This window comes from Lissotriton vulgaris, chromosome 1_1, assembly GCF_964263255.1.
Source record: "Lissotriton vulgaris chromosome 1_1, aLisVul1.2, whole genome shotgun sequence".
Classification (NCBI taxonomy): Eukaryota; Metazoa; Chordata; class Amphibia; order Caudata; family Salamandridae; genus Lissotriton; species Lissotriton vulgaris.
In genome coordinates this window covers 1,452,139,876-1,452,158,115 of record NC_141685.1, presented here as the reverse complement: position 1 = coordinate 1,452,158,115, position 18,240 = coordinate 1,452,139,876, and positions in this window count along the sequence as shown.

Genomic DNA, 18,240 nt, shown 5'->3' with positions numbered 1-18,240 from the left:
CCCCAATTCCTCAACCTCCAGCATACTTTCCAGCACACCTTCAGCTACTAATGCTGTATTCAGCTGCGGCGGGGTCTCTGCATTAGCCATACCAGCGATATCTTGCGCAATCTCTCCCTCTTCTTCCATCTCAATCACCAGAGCTTGATAAGGGTTGGGAGTTAAGTGCCGAGTCCAATCCTGCTCTTCTGTACCCTTTGATACACCCTGTACTAACTCTCTGTCTTTATCAGAGTCGGGGTCCTGAACTAACTGAGTAGGATGCGACTTCAAAATCAGTACTTTAGGAATTGGTTTAAAGTATGAATTGAGTGATGGGGTCGTAACTACCTTATACTCGAGCCCCTTTTGCTTTCCCTTTTTTGTATCTTTTCTTAAGTCCAGCTCCCCTGCCTTAGCACTTTTGTCTTCTTTAATTGAACACTTTCCGAAGATCTTTTGCAGGGTTTTCGGCTTACCCAAAGCAGATTCACTTATGTCTGTCTTTGTACTCCTTAGCGAGTACCTGGGGCGCCCTGCCACCAATTTTCTACTGTCCACCTTATTGATTCCTCCCCTACTCCCTAGCTGTATATCCACCAAGCCAGTACCTAGTGGAGTTATTATTTGGGGTCTCTCTACAACACCCTTTCCACCTTTCACCTCCAACGCCCATGCCAGAGGCTCCTCTCCTCTCCCCGACCTCCGATAGCTCTCAAGCCGATCCTTGCTACCGCACGGCATCCTCTACCAAGTTCCAGCGCCGCCCTTTCCCAGCTCTTGCTCGGCAAGTCGACAGGCAGACGCAGCTCCACCTCCTCCACCTCTGCTCACAGCCGTACGGAGCTCTCTTCCTCAGCCTCCGCCATACGCCGCTGAACAGACAGCTTCAATCATCTCCAGCGATATTCACAAAAAATTTGAAAACCGAAACCCAATGCCTTTGGTGAGCAGTTTCTTCTTTCAATATGCTCGCGCTGTGGTCAGTTACTGCCTAGCACTCCACTCAAGCACCGCCACGACTACCGACATCCGCGACCTGCTACCTAGCCGCCCGCCATGTTTTCCCCCCGTTTGCCCCCAGATAATGCATATATTGTACATTTAAAATGTTGACTGAATGAATCACGAAATTTACATTTATGAAATGGCTCTTAATACAGAAGAGAAGGTCGAGACCATTTCATCACATAGTTATACAAGACTGTACATGTGCTGGAGACTAATATTGTCTCTAGAGTTTCTAAAAATAGAAATCTTGTTCTCTAAGAATAGTTCTACTTTAAGCAGAGTATCATGTGCCAAAAAGGTAAATATTTTGGGAACTGGAAAAAATCAATTTTGCTCTCTTGGGAAAAAAAATAGTTCCAAAGTTTTTTAGGTTCTGTTTACCAAAACTGAAGGCCGAATTCAGATTTTAGGGAACGCTGTGTGCTTGCTTTTTCAACAGTTACTCTCGTTGTTAGGAGAGAACATCAATTCAGATAGGCTGGCAAAAAATTTGTCTACAACAGTAGGTGAAAGTTGGGCCATTTCCGAAAAAGTGGAAATAGTGCATATGTGAGATGCATTACCGTCAGCGTTATCTGGATCAGCAATTTTCACAGACGGTTGTACCTGTGTGCCACTTTCATCTCGTACCTCACCGCCACCTAATCGTAAAGGTGAGGTCTCAACGAATGCATCATCAGAATGGGTAGCCGCTGGGGACAACACGTTGCATGAGCCGTTACCGAACCAAGCAAAGTATCGATATCCATAGGTACTGCTGATGGAAGTGTGAGACAAACGTCGAACACGCATTCTTCTCCACAGAGCAGGTATCGTAGAACAGGTAAGATGCAATCTTGCCTGATTGGTCTGAATGAAAGAAACCAGATAGTATTCAGATCTCTTAGCCGAGCCAAGCCGAGGACTTAAGTAATCCGCTCTCTGTATTGCATTGCTAGGATCGTGTCTTCCATTGTAGCCTGAGTTTTGTCTGTGACTTGACTTGCCATTTCGGAGCAGAAGAAACAAAAATAAGATTCCTGCTACGAGTCCCAAGATGAGAGGCAGGCCGCCGAACACAGAGTGCACGAAATTCAGAAAGGTGCTCAGGACTGCTTCAAAGGGGGCTAACAGTCCTGAAAAAGTTGTCTTAAATACATGTGCGATGCCACTGGTATCAGACATGTTTAAGATTTGGCTTAACATTTCTATGAAATGTACAGGGCAATTTGTCGATAATAATGTATGTATCTCTGCTGCTGTCTTTGCAACTTGCAGATCATACATTTCTCTAGACGAGGTTAAAGGCACAGTTGTTTGTAAAAGAATAGACTTCATTAAATGTAAATGTACATGTATTTATATAGCGCAAATCACCGACCCGGTATCTAAGCGCTTGCTTAGGGAACCCGTCCTGGTATTCCCCTGTGAGAAACCCCGGCAGGGTATCCACAAGGTGAAAGCAAGGCATCCCACCGCGAGGGGCGTTGTGGAGATTAAGCAAGCTATTGCCCAGAGTCGCAGAGTGTGAACCCATGAATCGAGTAGGCACCAGAGCGAGAGTTGTCGAGTCTGTGGACATTTTCGGACTCAAGACCCGCCGAGCCGGGAATTGAACCCTGGTCCCGGGCTGACCTCTGCTTCCAGGTCTGCCTCCTCTAACCAGTGAGCCACACTTCTCCATTCTGCTTTAAGTATCAATTCGAATAGAAGAGATATTCAAAGAAGGCCATATTGCTGCCTCCATGTCTGGCTTGTTGTTTGGATACAATACCTGCATACAACAAGTGACCCTGGAAGTAACGCTCACGAGATAGGCCGTTCCTGGCACCATGCCCCAACAGCTGTGGTCCCTTATTATAACGTAGCTGCCGTTGGAAAGCTGTCTGAAAAAAGGCTCTATCTGTGTAGCAGGGGTGCCGTGCAGGTGGCATGAAAGGGTATTTGATGAACCTTTTTCAGGCTCCGTGTAAGTTAATTCTTTGACACAGAAGTGTACTGCTTAGTGAATTTTTACAGTTGTTACCACTAAGGAATACCTCTTTCTTGCCCCCACTCCAACATCTATGTGTGTAAGGTAAATTCCAGGTTGACTTGATGTACCCTTTACCCAACCTTTTATACAGGCCTGCTGGTATATACTTTTGGCAATATTGAAACTGAAAAGTCGTTATCGGAATTGTAATGGGGCCATGTATTATCCATTCAATGACAGGTTTTTCGGAGACTGTCAATGGCAATCTTTCTCGTTTTTCAAAGCTCAGCACCGTATAGTCTGCCCCTCTTTTTGCCAAAGAGATTTGTTTATCAGTAAGGTTAAAGATAGAAAATAATGATGTTGTGTTTATCAGACGCCATGGCACGTAGCCTGAACGCAGATTTTGTAACGTCCAGACTAACTGTACAATAGAACGTAATTGGGACTGGCCATGTTGTAACATTAGCATATCCTGTTCTATTATATCAATAGCAGATGATAGAATGCTGTCCAGTGAATAAATTCTGGAGAACAGAGTCGTTAACTCATTGTCCACTACAGACAGTGATTTTTCCAAATTAATACGATCAATTTCTCGTATTTTTTTCTGCAGTTTCAATTTGTGTTACTTTCCAAGCTTCATTGTAAGCTGCGTATATACTGGCGTATATGAAACATTTTTTGACGCTGTTTGTGAGGTCCCAGTAAGAAATCTCGCAAGTCAGCACCTTCTATAGGTAAAGTCAAGTGTTGCTTAATTTCAGGTAGTGTGGATTTCTGTAGCCATTCGAGGCATAGTTTTCCTACACTATAGGTTGTTATTATCCCTGGATGTTGTCTCTGGGAATATCTTGGGTCTGGCCTATTCTGTTTGAACCCCTGTATTTTGTTCAGGAATCTATCTTGACAGATATTAGTGTCTGTGGGCCAGATCAACCATTTGTTCCAATTAAGAAGTGTTTGTTTTGTTTTAAAATATGGGATACGTCTATCTCCACTTCTGTAGTGCTATTACTATCAGGTATGGGTTTTGGTATAGACGGTTTGTTTAAGTCCTTTATCCTGGCTAGGCCAAGGCAGGTCGTTTGTTGAATAGTGTCCTTCAGGAACATTATTTGTTCTGGGATCATGCAGGCTCCGAATAATGATTCTAAACCTTGTACCTGCCAGTCTTTTGTACCCCAGAAAGTTTTTGTCTCAATGTTGTTTTTCCAAAATTCAAAACCAAACGTAGACATTTTTTCATAAATTTTTTCAGAATTAATCAGTTTAGTATTTGTTAACATGTTTTTCATTCCTGTCTTATTCATAATTTTGAAATAAAACGTTTCTGGATCAATGATATTAAACCCTGAGAAGTATGGTAATTTGTCCTAAAAAAAATTTGAGCGGCCTTTTGGCAGTGTTGGACAGTGTTCCCATTGATTATAAATAAAAACATTTCTAAGATTAGCCTATTTATGCAAATAGTAATGCCCATAATGATTAAAACAATACATTTCTTCATAATTTGATGAACCTTGTAAATAATCATGTTCTGCATATTTAGCTGACATTTCTAAATCTGACATCATATTGTTAATATTTTCAAAGTCCCAATCATCAGAGAAAGTACTAGGGGATACAAAGTCACTTAAAGAAACCTTGAACTGATGTGGATATTTCAAGAGTTCAACTGGGCCATAGATTTCGTAATCAGTAGTGTCCCATGCTACACCACCAGGTATAGAAATGGCTGTGATGTTCACTGATGATAGTTCTCTTTTTTCAATGTGAGAGGATCTGTGAGGTTTTAGAACCAAGTTGATGTTCTGACTTGCTGTGTCCATTGTACTGTATTTTCCATCAATCATTCTTCCCAAGCTTAAAACTAAAATGAGCCAGAGCAGGAGGAAAAGTACACCTAACACAATCCACAATTCAATCCACGGTGAAATCAGATATGTTTCCCCAAGTTGGTGAAATAGTTCTGTAATTTTGACTTTGAAAGTTTTGTTTGCTGGCTTGTCTTCATGTTAACTTGGATCATCAGAAAAGTCATCGAAATTGATGAAGTAGCCAGATGCAGTTCTGTTTGAATGGCATCAGGATTGTTATTAATCTTTGTAGTTGCTTCTTCCTTTGTCATGTTAGTATAGTCAGAGGCTACATCATTGTAGACAGGTGTTTCTTGACGAGCTGTTGCAATTTGGGTTTCAAGAGGCACAAGTTCCATGGCTTTGTTGCATAGTCCTTTTTTATTCACTGCAGGTTTATCAAATGTGATTAGTCTCTCAGTTTGAACCTCTTGGATTGTAGCAAGGTTTGGTCTTCGGCTACTTCTTGGGAGTCCACTGGGCCTACTACTTATTATTGGCCACATGGTTGTGGTTTTACCAGGTCGATTGATACAACTCTGTTTTCCTTTTTACCATCAAGGGGCGGTAGTACTACTGATCTTGTTCCTCTGATAGCTAAGACAGGTACTGCTTTTCTGTAAGAAGGCCCAAATTCCTTTTTTACCGCGATTTTTTCTCTGACCAGATCCCCAATCTTTGGAATCCAGACAGGTCTTGCTGGGACAGGAGGTTTTTCTTCAGTGGCCGTTGGCTTTAGCTTTGTGTTACTTAGACTTCTTCTTGTTTCATTCAAGTCCTGTAAAACAGCCAAACGATCTTTGATATCAAACGCTTTTTGTTCCACCACTGAAGTCTGACAATCGAGATCTTCGATTATCATTCTTGTACCAAACAAAAGTTCATACGGAGTGATTACACCCAGAGAATTTCTTGGCAGAATATTAAGACTACGTTGGAAACTTATTAGATGTTTGACCCACCCATCACCCGAACCTAATACCCTCTCTGTTGTAGATTGCTTTATGTCACAGGTTTTTCTCTCCACTACCGCATTTCCCTCAGGGTGGAATGGACTAGAGTACCGCAATGCAATGCCCAAGATGGTCATGGCCTACTTGTAAGCTCGAGAGCTAAACGCAGGACCCTGGTCAGAATGTAGCATGCCAATCGCATATGTGCCAATAAAGACTCGCAAATCTTTTATAACAGTTCTGGCATCAGCCGAGCACTGGGGCCACATCCAAATGAATCTCGTCTTAATATTTATGGGATCGCATTTGTCTGGTTTGACGCCTGCTTGTAGATAGTCTAATGCTGTCTAATAGAGGTGTCTGGGCGGGTCTTACTGTGCTAGAGTCTGATATCTGGTCCGGTTCATAACTGCGATCTCTATTGCAGTCCTGACTAATCATGGGCAAATTTTGCGAATTCGCAATTTGCGAATTTGCGAATTTGCGGATTCGCGGATTTTGCAGATTGTGTGGGTAAAACTCACATTTTTGGGGGGGCTGATTAACTTTGCCATCACACCGAAGAGCACCGGAGTCCCTCGAGTGAGCTGTCCTCCATAGTGGGTAAAGGGCTGGAAAACGGTGCACATCGCTAGTGTGAGGGGAAGGGCCAAACGGGCGAGCCTTATATGCGAGTTCACATGCCTCTTGTGTGCATAAAAGGACAGGCTTTGTCGAGGCTGGGCAGGTGTGCGTTCTCCCCATATCTATCGTCGAAAATTAGCTATGATGCTTGATGGAGGCCTTTGCATTATTGACTTTCACGAGCTCAATCCCTGTGCAGTTCCTGTGACCACGAGCTTCTCTGATCCGTGCCTGTCCTTTTATACACACAAGAGGCATGTGAACTCGCATATAAGCCTCGCTCGTTTGGCCCTGCCCCTCACACTAGCGATGTGCACCGTTTTCCCGCCCGGCCTTTACCCACACAATCCGCAAAATCCGCAAATCCGCAAATTTGCGGATTTTGCTGATAGCGAATTCGCAAATCCGCAAATTCGCGAATTGCAAATTCGCAAAATTTGCCCATGCCTTGTCTGCAGTTTCCACTTGAATGTATTCATTCGTGTCCACTGTCTCCAGAAGATTCATCAGGATCTTGCGAGTTATGGTCACTTCTGCTGCGCTGTCTAGCATTGTCTGGGCCCATTCTCCGTTCTTGAGTTGTGCCCTCAGAATCCTCGGCATGTTTTACTTTAATACTGGCTACCTTCTATTTGGGAAACTGGGATGTATGACGGTACCACGCGTACTTTTACAACGCGTACCGTTACCACGCTACTTTTACCACTCAAGTCGTTACAACGACTTGCGTGGAGGGGCGCTGGATAGTAAAATATTTAATTTACTATTCCAACTCCAGTCCCCGTGGACTCTAGGGAAAGGAGTTGGATAGTAAATTAAAGTATTTACTATCCTGGAGCGCCCCCCAGCGCATTTCGTTGTAACGACCTGCGTGGTAAAAGTAGCGTGCTAACGGTACCGCGTTGTAAAAAATGTGTGGTAACCGTTGCATACCGGGAAACTGTAATATTTCACTTTGATGAGCGGGTTCTTTGTCTTTGGACTTGACGCGCTCTTCTTTATGTTCTGACCGTCCTCTTCTTTCCGATTTCTGTGAGGAAGTCTGAAAAGATCGAGAGGGACGTGTATCAATATCTTGATATGTGTCAGGTTTTCTCAGATTTTCCCTATTTCCAAGGTTATATCTTTTTTCAGAGGGCTCCCGTTGTGGAGACTTGCCCCCCCGTTCTGTAGATCTATCTCTCCTTTGGGGAGACCTTCCTCTGGTCTGAAACTGTTTTTCTCTGGGAGTGGTTTGCTTATTACAATCCCACTTCTTCTTTTGAGGAATGAGATTATTCTTAATAAATGTTTTTTCAGGATTTTCAGTTCGTTGTGGTTTTAGTGGTTTTCCACCCAAACTGTCTCTACCTAATTCTTCATAGGATTTTTCAATTATTCTGGCAAGTTCAAAAGGTTGTTCTGCTATATCTGTTTCTTTCAATTTTTGGCCGCAGATTGTACCGTCAATTGTCAATTGAACTAATTGTCTATATGCCTTTGTTAATTGTTTTAGTTGAACTAACAGTTCTTTGTCTGACATTTCTTCAATGTCAGGATGTGGTGTATAGCTGGCTTGAACCGGCCATGTGGTAAGTTAGTGGAATTTTGATGTCCTCGATAGGAACGTATTCCGCTGGAGTTTCCTCTGCTTTGTAGTAGTGGAACTTGTGTGTTATAGCATTGGCTGCTGGAAAATTTATCCATGAATAGAATACCTCTGTCTGCCGATATTCATGTGCCTCTACCACAAATATGACTGTACCACCTCTTGATGATACACCACTATTTATTAGTTTGTAAGTTACACTCTTTCTTACATTTAACGGGATGATTACTGCATCCGGGTTGTTTTGCTGAAGACTTGTGTCCTCTGCTAATAGTTCAGTTGCTATTCTAGCTCTCTCTCTTTCGTCGTCACTTTCTGTCATTTTGCTGACAGAAAGTTTGCAGAGCAAGATTCAAGGAAATAAAGATTAGGTGCACAATATGTTGGAACACTGTATCCTTCAACGTTGACTTAACCAAAAACTTTTACATAGGAATCTCTTCCTACTAAGTTTTGGCGGATATTAACCTTTTACCCACTCCAGACGTCTATTGGAGTTTTTACGGGAAAAAGGGGTCTGTGTGAAAAAGCACTGACTGAGTTACTCTATTATCTAGCGTTAAATTATCGTCTTACCAAATGTTGGGCGCCATGTAGTGTAATTCCTCTATTCCCAATAGGCTCTGCGCATTGGAATAACATAAACGACAGTGAAGACGTAGGACTGAGGTCGACTAGGTCTCTATTGAATATGTTAGACTTAATTATGAAATGCCAGCTAGCTCAGAGGTCACTAGAAACTTTTTCGAGTAAACAAGAAGGTGCTAACTTTCTTGAATAGACAAGAAGGGATTAGTTTCTGACAACCGCATAAACATGACAACTTTGCTCCCCCAGAATAAGGAGTATATCTCCAGAGTCACGGAAACAATAGATAGCTATTTCACTCAGTTAATCGTGCATGTTTAGTTTAATCAAGAGTGCAGAGAAATAGAGAGACGGGTGTTTTCAATAATAGTGGTTATTTATTGAGCAGTATTCTTTCTCATGCAAGAGAAGTGAATTGCCACAATTGCAATACTTGTCATAAAGTAAAGTGCGTACAGTAAAATGGTTATTATGAAATAATACTGTGAAAGCATTTATATGGTTTCTAAGCCATAAGATACTTAAAATGGATAAAATACATACAATGATAAAATAATGACTAAACGTACTCAACTGGTGTTTCTAAGATACGCCTACCCCTGTTTACCTAACCTAAGCCTAATACAGGGAAGGAGTAGATGAGTTATCGTTTTTGCCAAGAATCCGAATCAAGAATTCTCTAAGGGCCTTATAATAAATTTTCCTATCATACTATGTGCCGTTTGTTCGCCTAATGGTCACCTTTATTATGTAGGTGACGTCACCTTTCTGCTACTTTATCTTGAAGAGACCTGGAGCCCCATGTTCTCCCAACAGTTGGACTGTGAGAGTTACCCCCCTTCCCGCCGCTACATTCATGATAAAAACAAGTAACATTGCCCAGTTTACTGGGATTCCTTTTAATATTTTAATATTCCACTTTAAGTCCGGGTTTTAAAACACCCTCCTTTTTCCTCAGGTGCCCTACTTCTCTCTCACACCACAATAGTCCTGATGAAGACCCCAGCAGTAAGGTCAAAGACACCTACGGTCAAGGGGTCGAAACGTTGACTTTTGAATACCTGCCAATAACCGTTAAACAGTGATTCAAAAACTGTGACTGTGTTGTATGGCATTATGCCTCTAATGTTTGGATGTTGGCTATTTGGTATATAAACATCTGTATACCTGAACTGCTTGTGATTTACTGTCACTAACTTTCAACTATCCTACCCTTCACTAACTACCTCGCACTACCCATCCCCCTCTACTATATGGTCTCCCTTCAAAAATGAGATTTGTACACTTGGACTTCCATCAATGTGATTAAATAACATTGCGTGTTAATCTATTGCATTTTCACTATTTTGAAAATTCCTGCAAATGTATTCTGATTTGGTGTGTGGTAAATTACATTTTCTGCCCGCACCACAGAGGTGCCTCCGCCCACCATCATAATGAGCCCCATAGTTGGTAGGTAATGCAGAAATAACAAGAATTTAGAAAAAGATAGCTCAAAGAAGATTTGGTAAAAAATAGAATTAAGAACCGGAAATAATAGTTCGAAAAAAATAAGGTGTGATAAAGTTAGGGAAATATATATTAATATTCACCTGTGTGACCGGATGAAGACCGGCAAACGGTCTTTCCGTCTGCCGGGGTACCCCCCACCATACTAATATAATATGGTGGGGGAAATGAAATGCGGTCGGAGGAGAATGTCAGGCGGATCGCCACCGTCATGCGGGCGGTGGCAATCCGCCCGACATTCTAATAGACCCCTAAGAAACTAACTACCTACCAATATCTTAGTGACAGGACAGGAGTAAGGGTGGGCGTAAAATCCGTTTCGTGGGCGAATTTGCGGATTTTCCGCGATTTCGCGATCCGCGAATCTCGCGAAATCGCGGTAAAATCCGCGAATCAGCGGGGACGCATTTTCAGCCAAGCAAGGGTTACAGCAGCAGGTGCAAAAGTTGAACCTAATTTCTTTGTAACCTTTTACAAAAGGGTTACAAACAAATTAACTTCAACTTGGACACCTGCTGCTAATTGCTTCCTGGCGCCTCGTTGCCTACTTGCAACTATTCTCTGACCCTTCTCTGACCCTTGAAGCAGGATCAGAGAATAGTTACAAGTAGGCAACGAGGCACCTGTCCGAGGAATTAAACCTCATCAGGAAGCACTTACAGATATAAAAAACAGGAAGAAGGGAGAGGATGGCAAATACACCCATTTTGAGTTGTCAGGAGGGGTTAAACTAAAAGAGACCTTTACAGCACAATTTTCATATGCATTTTGCTAAAAATAAAAAGCTGTATGTTCTGTAGGGGCAACTCAGGAATATGGCCCTTCAGAGATCCGGCCTCTCTTTCTTTCTCTCATTCTCTCTCTCCCTCTCTCTTTCCCTCTTTTTCTCTCTATCTATCTATCTATCTATCTATCTATCTATCTATCTATCTATCTATCTATCTATCTATCTATCTATCTATCCATCTATCTATCTATCAATCTATCTATCTATCTATCTATCTTTCTCTCTCTCCCTCTCCCATAAACGACTGCATGGGTAACTTCGCTATGCAAGCGGCTCGCGAAGACGCAAAGAGCCCCGCCAACACGCAAAAAACCCAGCAAACACGCAAAAACCCCGCGAACACGCAAAAAAACAAAAATCTGCAAATTCGAACAAATTCGCGAACTTTGCGGATCGCGAATTCGCAAATCCGCAAATTCGCGGATCGCGAATTCGCAAAATTCGCCCATGCTTAGACAGGAGTCTCTCTAGTCTGCCTTACCTAACTTAAGCTATCTAACCTTTATTACATAATCAGCCCAAACACTTAAGATTAGTAGCTTTGAGCACCTGTCTAGAAGAATAACAATAACATAATATAAGATTTTTAAATGTAACTTACCTGCATGTAAGCAGCAGCAGCATTCTTGCTATTTGGGAAAAAAATAATATGCGCAATAGCACAGAACAGAACACACAATAGTAATATAATGAGCTGCTCACCAAGCCCCCTTAGCTCAAAATCTAGCAGGTCCTGCTCCAGGATGTCAGACCACTGGTGCACCAGTTGGTTATGGGTGACGCTCCTGAATCCTGTGCCTAGAACAAGGCCTTCTGTCTGCTGCCAGGGTTAACCTCAGAGAATCAGGTTGGGGGCTGCACCCCTTCCAGGTGCCGCCTTCCTGGAGGAAGGGGAAGCACTCTTCATAGTCTTCTTGGCCATGGTTCTGGGGGCAGGGGAGATAAAGAAAATGTAGAGGTAAATAATTAAGTCACATGAAAAAGAAGGGAAGTAAAAAAAGAAAAGCAAGTAATAGAAAAACACAATACAAGTAGAAAAAAAGCACAATATACACTTGGGAAGAGAGAGGGATAGATATTAAATACCAAAGATCAGAAAATGTTTCAGGGACAAACGATTGGAAAGATTTAGGGAGGATTGACAAACAGGGCTCAGAACCATAACCAGACACGAAAAACAAGATGGCCACATCTATGTTAATAATGTCTATCAAAATTAGAGAGGAGGAATACGTGTCCAGTCGTTTTCCCATATAGGATATACACTATCAAGAATTAGACTTGGACACTTGTAACTACGTTACATGGAGTGGTATAGAAAACCCGCATCTATGTGCCACTGTGTGGTCAAGTTTGCGTGATATTTCCCCACAAACACGCAATCCTCAATGTCGAACATCAGAAATGTCTCACGAGCATGCAGAACAAGCAAATCATCATGTTCGGGGAACTGGAGTTGCGAAAGCACAGCTACGCAACTCCACCCATGCCTACTGTTTACTAGGGGGCCACAATTAAAGGTCAAGAGGGCCACATGCGGCCCCTGGGCAGTAAGTGAGTATCCAAGATGTAGGGGAAACTCTTAATACCATTCCCATAGTTACTTCTCATGGTCACTCTGCCAGTTATCTAAGGAGTCATCATAAGAGTTCCCTCAACAATAGTGTTTTTTATTTGATGCACATCCTGAAATCACAGCGTAACATATATCAAAATCAGGAATCTTTTATAAACAAAATCATTCACTAGATTCAAGGTAGTCATAGTTGCTACTCCATTGTTCAGTCAGATTTCACATATGTAAATAATTTTTCCATACCAACATAACAGTGAAACTTGATTGAAATAACATTTGCAGATTTTAGCCTCATGCAGTGATTGATTCAATTGGAAACAAGATTCCCTCTAACTGGAGACTCTCCTATCCAGTTAAACAGAAGTTGCCTTATCTTATACAGTCTTTGAACACAACTAGGGGCCAAGATATTACTAGGTCTCAACAGGACCACATTTAAAAAAAAACTTGAAGTGAAGGACTGGGTTCTTTTGGACCCAGCGGTGCCAGGGCACAACACCTGAAACCTTCGTGGGTAACCTGCTCCGGCGTACAAATCACAGAGACACGGGACACTTCCTTCGGCGTCAAAGATTCAAGGTTTATTTGCTGCAGGGAACACAGAAGTCACAGGAAGTACATCAAGTGTAGTTCGGGGAGACTGCTTCAAATTGGTTCTGTGGATCGCTCCTTTTATACAGTTTTTACCCATAGGATAACATTGCACACAAAAGTTTACAACCCGGTTCCCACAATTAGCCCCCAGAGGGGTCGCCTTGGTCACTTTGAAATACATGAGGTCCGGAACATAAGTGCGGAAACATTTGGCGGTTCCCAACTGTAAAAACCATCTTCCCACCATTAGCAAATTCCAATCAGCAGTAAAATAGATCGAGAATAGGAACGAAGACAGGTGCAGAGGAAGACGGAGACAGTGGGGAGATCGGAAAGGGTGTAAAAGGGGGAGGTATCGAGGAACTCGAGATACAGGCATCAAAGGGACGCGCCTAATGAGATGCACGGCTGAGACAATAAGCCCGTGCGGCAAGATGAGCCTCGAGCGGCGCCACCTGCCTTACAGCAGCAACCCCCTCGTCATAAAGACACTTACAAAGAACATGTGTCTTCCGCAAATATCTTGGGAGTCCCAGGGTCGCGAAGCGGACAGCGTCCGTTCGCTGGCTACTTGAGGGCAAGAGACAAAATGGATGCCGTATCTAAGATGGAACCCGTGGGTACAGATGAAAAACCCACATAACAAACGAACGGTTTAAGTTAGCACAGCGAAACTGCGCACACTTACTAAACTCGTCATTTGCGGTTCGTAGATACCAGACTCGACCATATTCGTGCGAGTCGAAAACACCACTTACAATTGTCACGGAACCTCAGACGCTCCTTTTGCCCTCATGTAGGCAAGCACTAGTCGGAATCATACTCGATATTCATCAGACCATCGAGATGTTGTTGTAGCATAGCTCTGTCCAACCGAGTCCCCTTGGTAACAGATGGTTGTCTTATACACGTTGTAGCACAGAGGCCACATAAGGCAGGACCACACTGCACGCAAAGGCAACACGTGAACAGGAACACTACCACAACCCCGATAATCATCAGAATCTTCCAACCCCAAGTCGACATCAGGCCCCAAAACCATCCAAGTAGCGTCCAATCCCCTACATCCACGTGTATGGATTCGGAGATCTTATGCAACTTCGAGATGGCTTGATAGACAGTAGGAGCATTATCTGGAATGAAAATGCAGCAGCTCGAATGGATCACCTTACATACCCCACCGCGATCTGCTAAGATGACATCTAAAACCATTCGGTTTTGTAACGTCATAAGTCTCTCCGCCTGAAGTTCTGTGGTGATATTACCAAGGGCACTGGCAGTAATATTAGCTGTCGATTCTACCACTCGAGTCAACTGTCTCAGGTTCCTACTATTAACCATAGGTCCCCAAAACGGGAGGAAACCCTTGAAAAAGTCTCCTACCTCTTGACCGGCAGTATCCTCTTCGCTAACTACGCCTCGTACAACTCTAGTCTTATGATAATCGGCATCTACAGTGAACGTCGGAGGCAACAAATTTGCAATGAAACATGAGCCCATGAAGTCTGCGGGCAACCACGTGTAGGCACGATCATAACAGATAAAGTAGGTACCCTTGGCAGCCAGAAACACAGGGGACGAGAACATTGGCAGAATGTAACTTTCAGTGCAAGCACTTGCTCCAAGTAGGGCTTGCGAACCACGACCCACAAGACAAAGATTACCAGTGTGGGGTACGACCCATATTGGAGGCGAGCTTTTAAGCTGCTTTTCACTAGTGAACATACTATATTCCCCTCTACTTAGGACCCTATAGGCTTGTACCTCTTCTTCAGGGATAAGAAAAGGGTCATGGATCTCATCTTCCATATCCTCTATTGCCATCGATAAAGATTTCTGATACGAGGTAGGACCAGAATAGGGGGAACGTTGTCCTTGAATGGGGTGGAAACCCAGTGTGCTTCGAAACATTGTTTGGAATGCTCGAGCTGACCCTTGGGAACTATACGGTAACACCAGATATGGAATTCCCTTACCCGTAGTATGTGGCATCAACCCACACACCCAACAATTAGTAGTGTTAACCACTAACTGATGCTGATGGAGGAGCTGAATAAAGGAATTGTTGCGGAATTCTACACGTCTAGCCTGCTCGTGTTCCGGTAACATATGAAAGGAATGAGGAGAAGCAGTAGAAGTAAGGTTAGGGTAAGGAGTAGGAGTAGGTGTAGCAAGTAAGAAGTAAGACATAGTGTAATACACCCCACCCGTCAATAATGCAGAAGCAGTTAAAAACAATAGAAACAGTTGGAATACAAAACATTTGGAACGACTGAGTTGCTGCAGCTTGAATCTATAGACTTGAGCTCCCTCCAAATCATTCAGCTTCGAGAATGCCATTCCCTATGACCGTCCGCAACGTTTCTTGACGCACTTCGTTCCGTGCAGCAATAGTCAATCCCCAGGAGTTCCTAGGAACCGACGGCCTTTAACCTAGCGTCAAGACCTACTGTCCAGAAGGAAGTACGCGCGCGGCCCTACGGTCTTCAATACACAATATGTATATATATAAGCACAATGTCTCTCAGCTGTGGAAGGAAAAAGATACAAGGAAGGAAACTCAATATATATATATATACAAATCACAATGATACGAATGTTCAAAACTGATCACGGGAAATCGAGGATATTGCAGTTGTCAATTTTCAGCAAAGCAAGAAAATTTTATTTGTCCTTAATGCGAGATCGCAAAGAATATCGATGTTTCCCGGGACGTGTCTGCTCGTCGAACAAAGGATCCGTTGAAGAGACAGCGTCCTGCTGATCAGTTGGTTGATTTGGTCTTGAGTCTTTTGCTGACAAGTGTTCAACAGTGGCTTTCTGCTGCGCTGAGTGTTCTCCAACAAGCTGTGCGTCGCTAAAAGGTACAAACGCCGGCAATGTTTCTGTTTCTGTTGACGCAATGCCTTTCCTTACCCACGGGTCTGCCGGCAAAGGAATAGGGACTCGCTTACAATGGGTAGCATGTACCCAATTTTTCCGCCCCTCAAGACGAACGGCAGTCCTCGTGGCCAGGAGTACCTGGTAAGGTCCAGTAAATCGGGGGTCCAGATTGTTCTTGCGTGAAAAGTTGCGAGTAACCACCCAGTCCCCGGGCTGGAGCTGGTGGCCTGGACCCTCCGTCTGCGTCGGCAAGGCGTCGTAAACCTGTTGGTGAATTAACCTCAGTTTAGCAGTCAAGTCATGTAAGTAGTCAATCAACATCGGATACTCAAGATCAGAGAATATTCCTGGCCTAGGAACCCCCCACACATTCGCAGGACGGCCGAACACTATCTCATAGGGACTAAGCCCTATTCGGGAGTGTACAGTCGCCCTAGTTGACAGTAATGCTAGGGGCAAAGCATCAGGCCACGAAAGTCCAGTCGTAGCCTGAATCTTCGCTAGCTTTAGTTTAAGGGTGCCATTGTACCCCTCAACCAATCCAGCTGACTGGGGATGATTGGCGCTATGGAATTTTTGATTAATCCCAAGGCCCTTACACACACTCTTCATCACACTTCCAACAAACTCACTTCCGTTATCTGACCACACGACTCTAGGCATTCCATACCGAGGAAAGTATTCCTTCAGTAGGATTTTCGCAGTCGACAAAGCAGTATTGTCTTTGAGGGGATAGGCCTCGATCCATCGGGAGAATGCGCAAACCACAACCAAAACGTATTTCAGGTTATTGCATCGCTCCATATGGATGAAGTCCAATTGAATCACCTCAAAGGGATACGAAGGAGGAGCAAAACTGCCAGGGGGAGTTGGGGTTCCTTTGCCAGGATTGTACATTATACACACCATACAATTCTTCACCAGACGTTCAGCACATTTCATAATTCCATCATTCTTCCACACAGCAGCCAGCAACTTGCAAATGCCTTTCGCGCTAATATGTGCTAACCCATGTGCCATTGTCACAACGGCCAGCACATACGCATCAGGCAACATCCATCTTTTCTGATCCGACAAATCAATCCAGCAACCATTCGCATCCAACTTTCCCGTACTTTCTTTCCACTTCATCTTTTCAGTGTCGGTGGCCTCATTCTGAATTGTTTTCACGCTCTCAACAGTATCTTCACACATACTTGATTCTGCAGGCCACCTAACCGAACTCGTCACATACATTCGAGTGCTAAGGTTCCGGGCAGTCTCCTTAGCAATCTCATCTGCAAACGCATTACCACGACCAACATCATCCGTCACTTTACGATGCGCACTACACTTAACAATTGCAACTTGCTTAGGCAAAGTCAATGCATCCAAAAGATCGTTCACAAGCTGGCCATGCTGTATCTTCGTACCATGCGACGTCAAGAAACCACGCTCTCGCCACAACCGTCCAAAACTATGCGCTACACCGAAAGCGTACTGGCTATCGGTGTACACATTCACACGTTTCCCTTTTGCTAACACGCATGCTCTAGTAAGAGCGATCAGCTCTGCAGCTTGGGCAGAATTCTGATTCAATCTTGCAGTCTCGACAACAGTATTCAATGTCACAACAGCATAGGCAGTAGTCACATCGCCATTCGGCAACTTAAAACATGACCCATCCACATACAGAATGCCATCCGGATCTTCCAATGGAGTGTTTTTAAGGTCCACTCGACCTTTTGTTTCCTCTTCTGTCCGCAAGTAACAGTCATGTTCTGCTACTTCATCTGACTCTGTGCTAAGTGGTAACAACGTTGCCGGGTTTAGGACATTACAACGTTTTATCCGAATATGGCTTGCCAGTAACGTCAATTCGTACCCAGACAACCTCGCACTCGTCAAGTGCTGAGTTTTCGTTCTATTTAAAAGAGTATCGACTGCATGCGGAACCATCACCGTAAGCATATTATCCATGACCAATCCGGCTGATTGTCGGATGGAGACCGCAGCTGCCGCAGTTGCTCTCAAACAACTCGGCAATGCTCTAGCTACTGGGTCTAGGGTCGAGGAAAAATATGCACATGGACGTTGCTTACCACCAAAAGGTTGCGTTAGAACACTCAAAGCACAACCTTCCCTCTCGTGAACATATAACGTGAACGGCTTGCTGTAATCAGGGGTACCTAACACAGGAGCCGAACACAATGAATCACGTAATTCAGAAAAACTTTTCTGACATTCTTCCGTCCATGGTAAAGGAGTTGAAACATCCTTGCACGTAAGAGCCACCAATGGTTTCGCTAGCAATGAAAAATTAGGAATCCACTGCCTGCAGTACGACGTGATACCT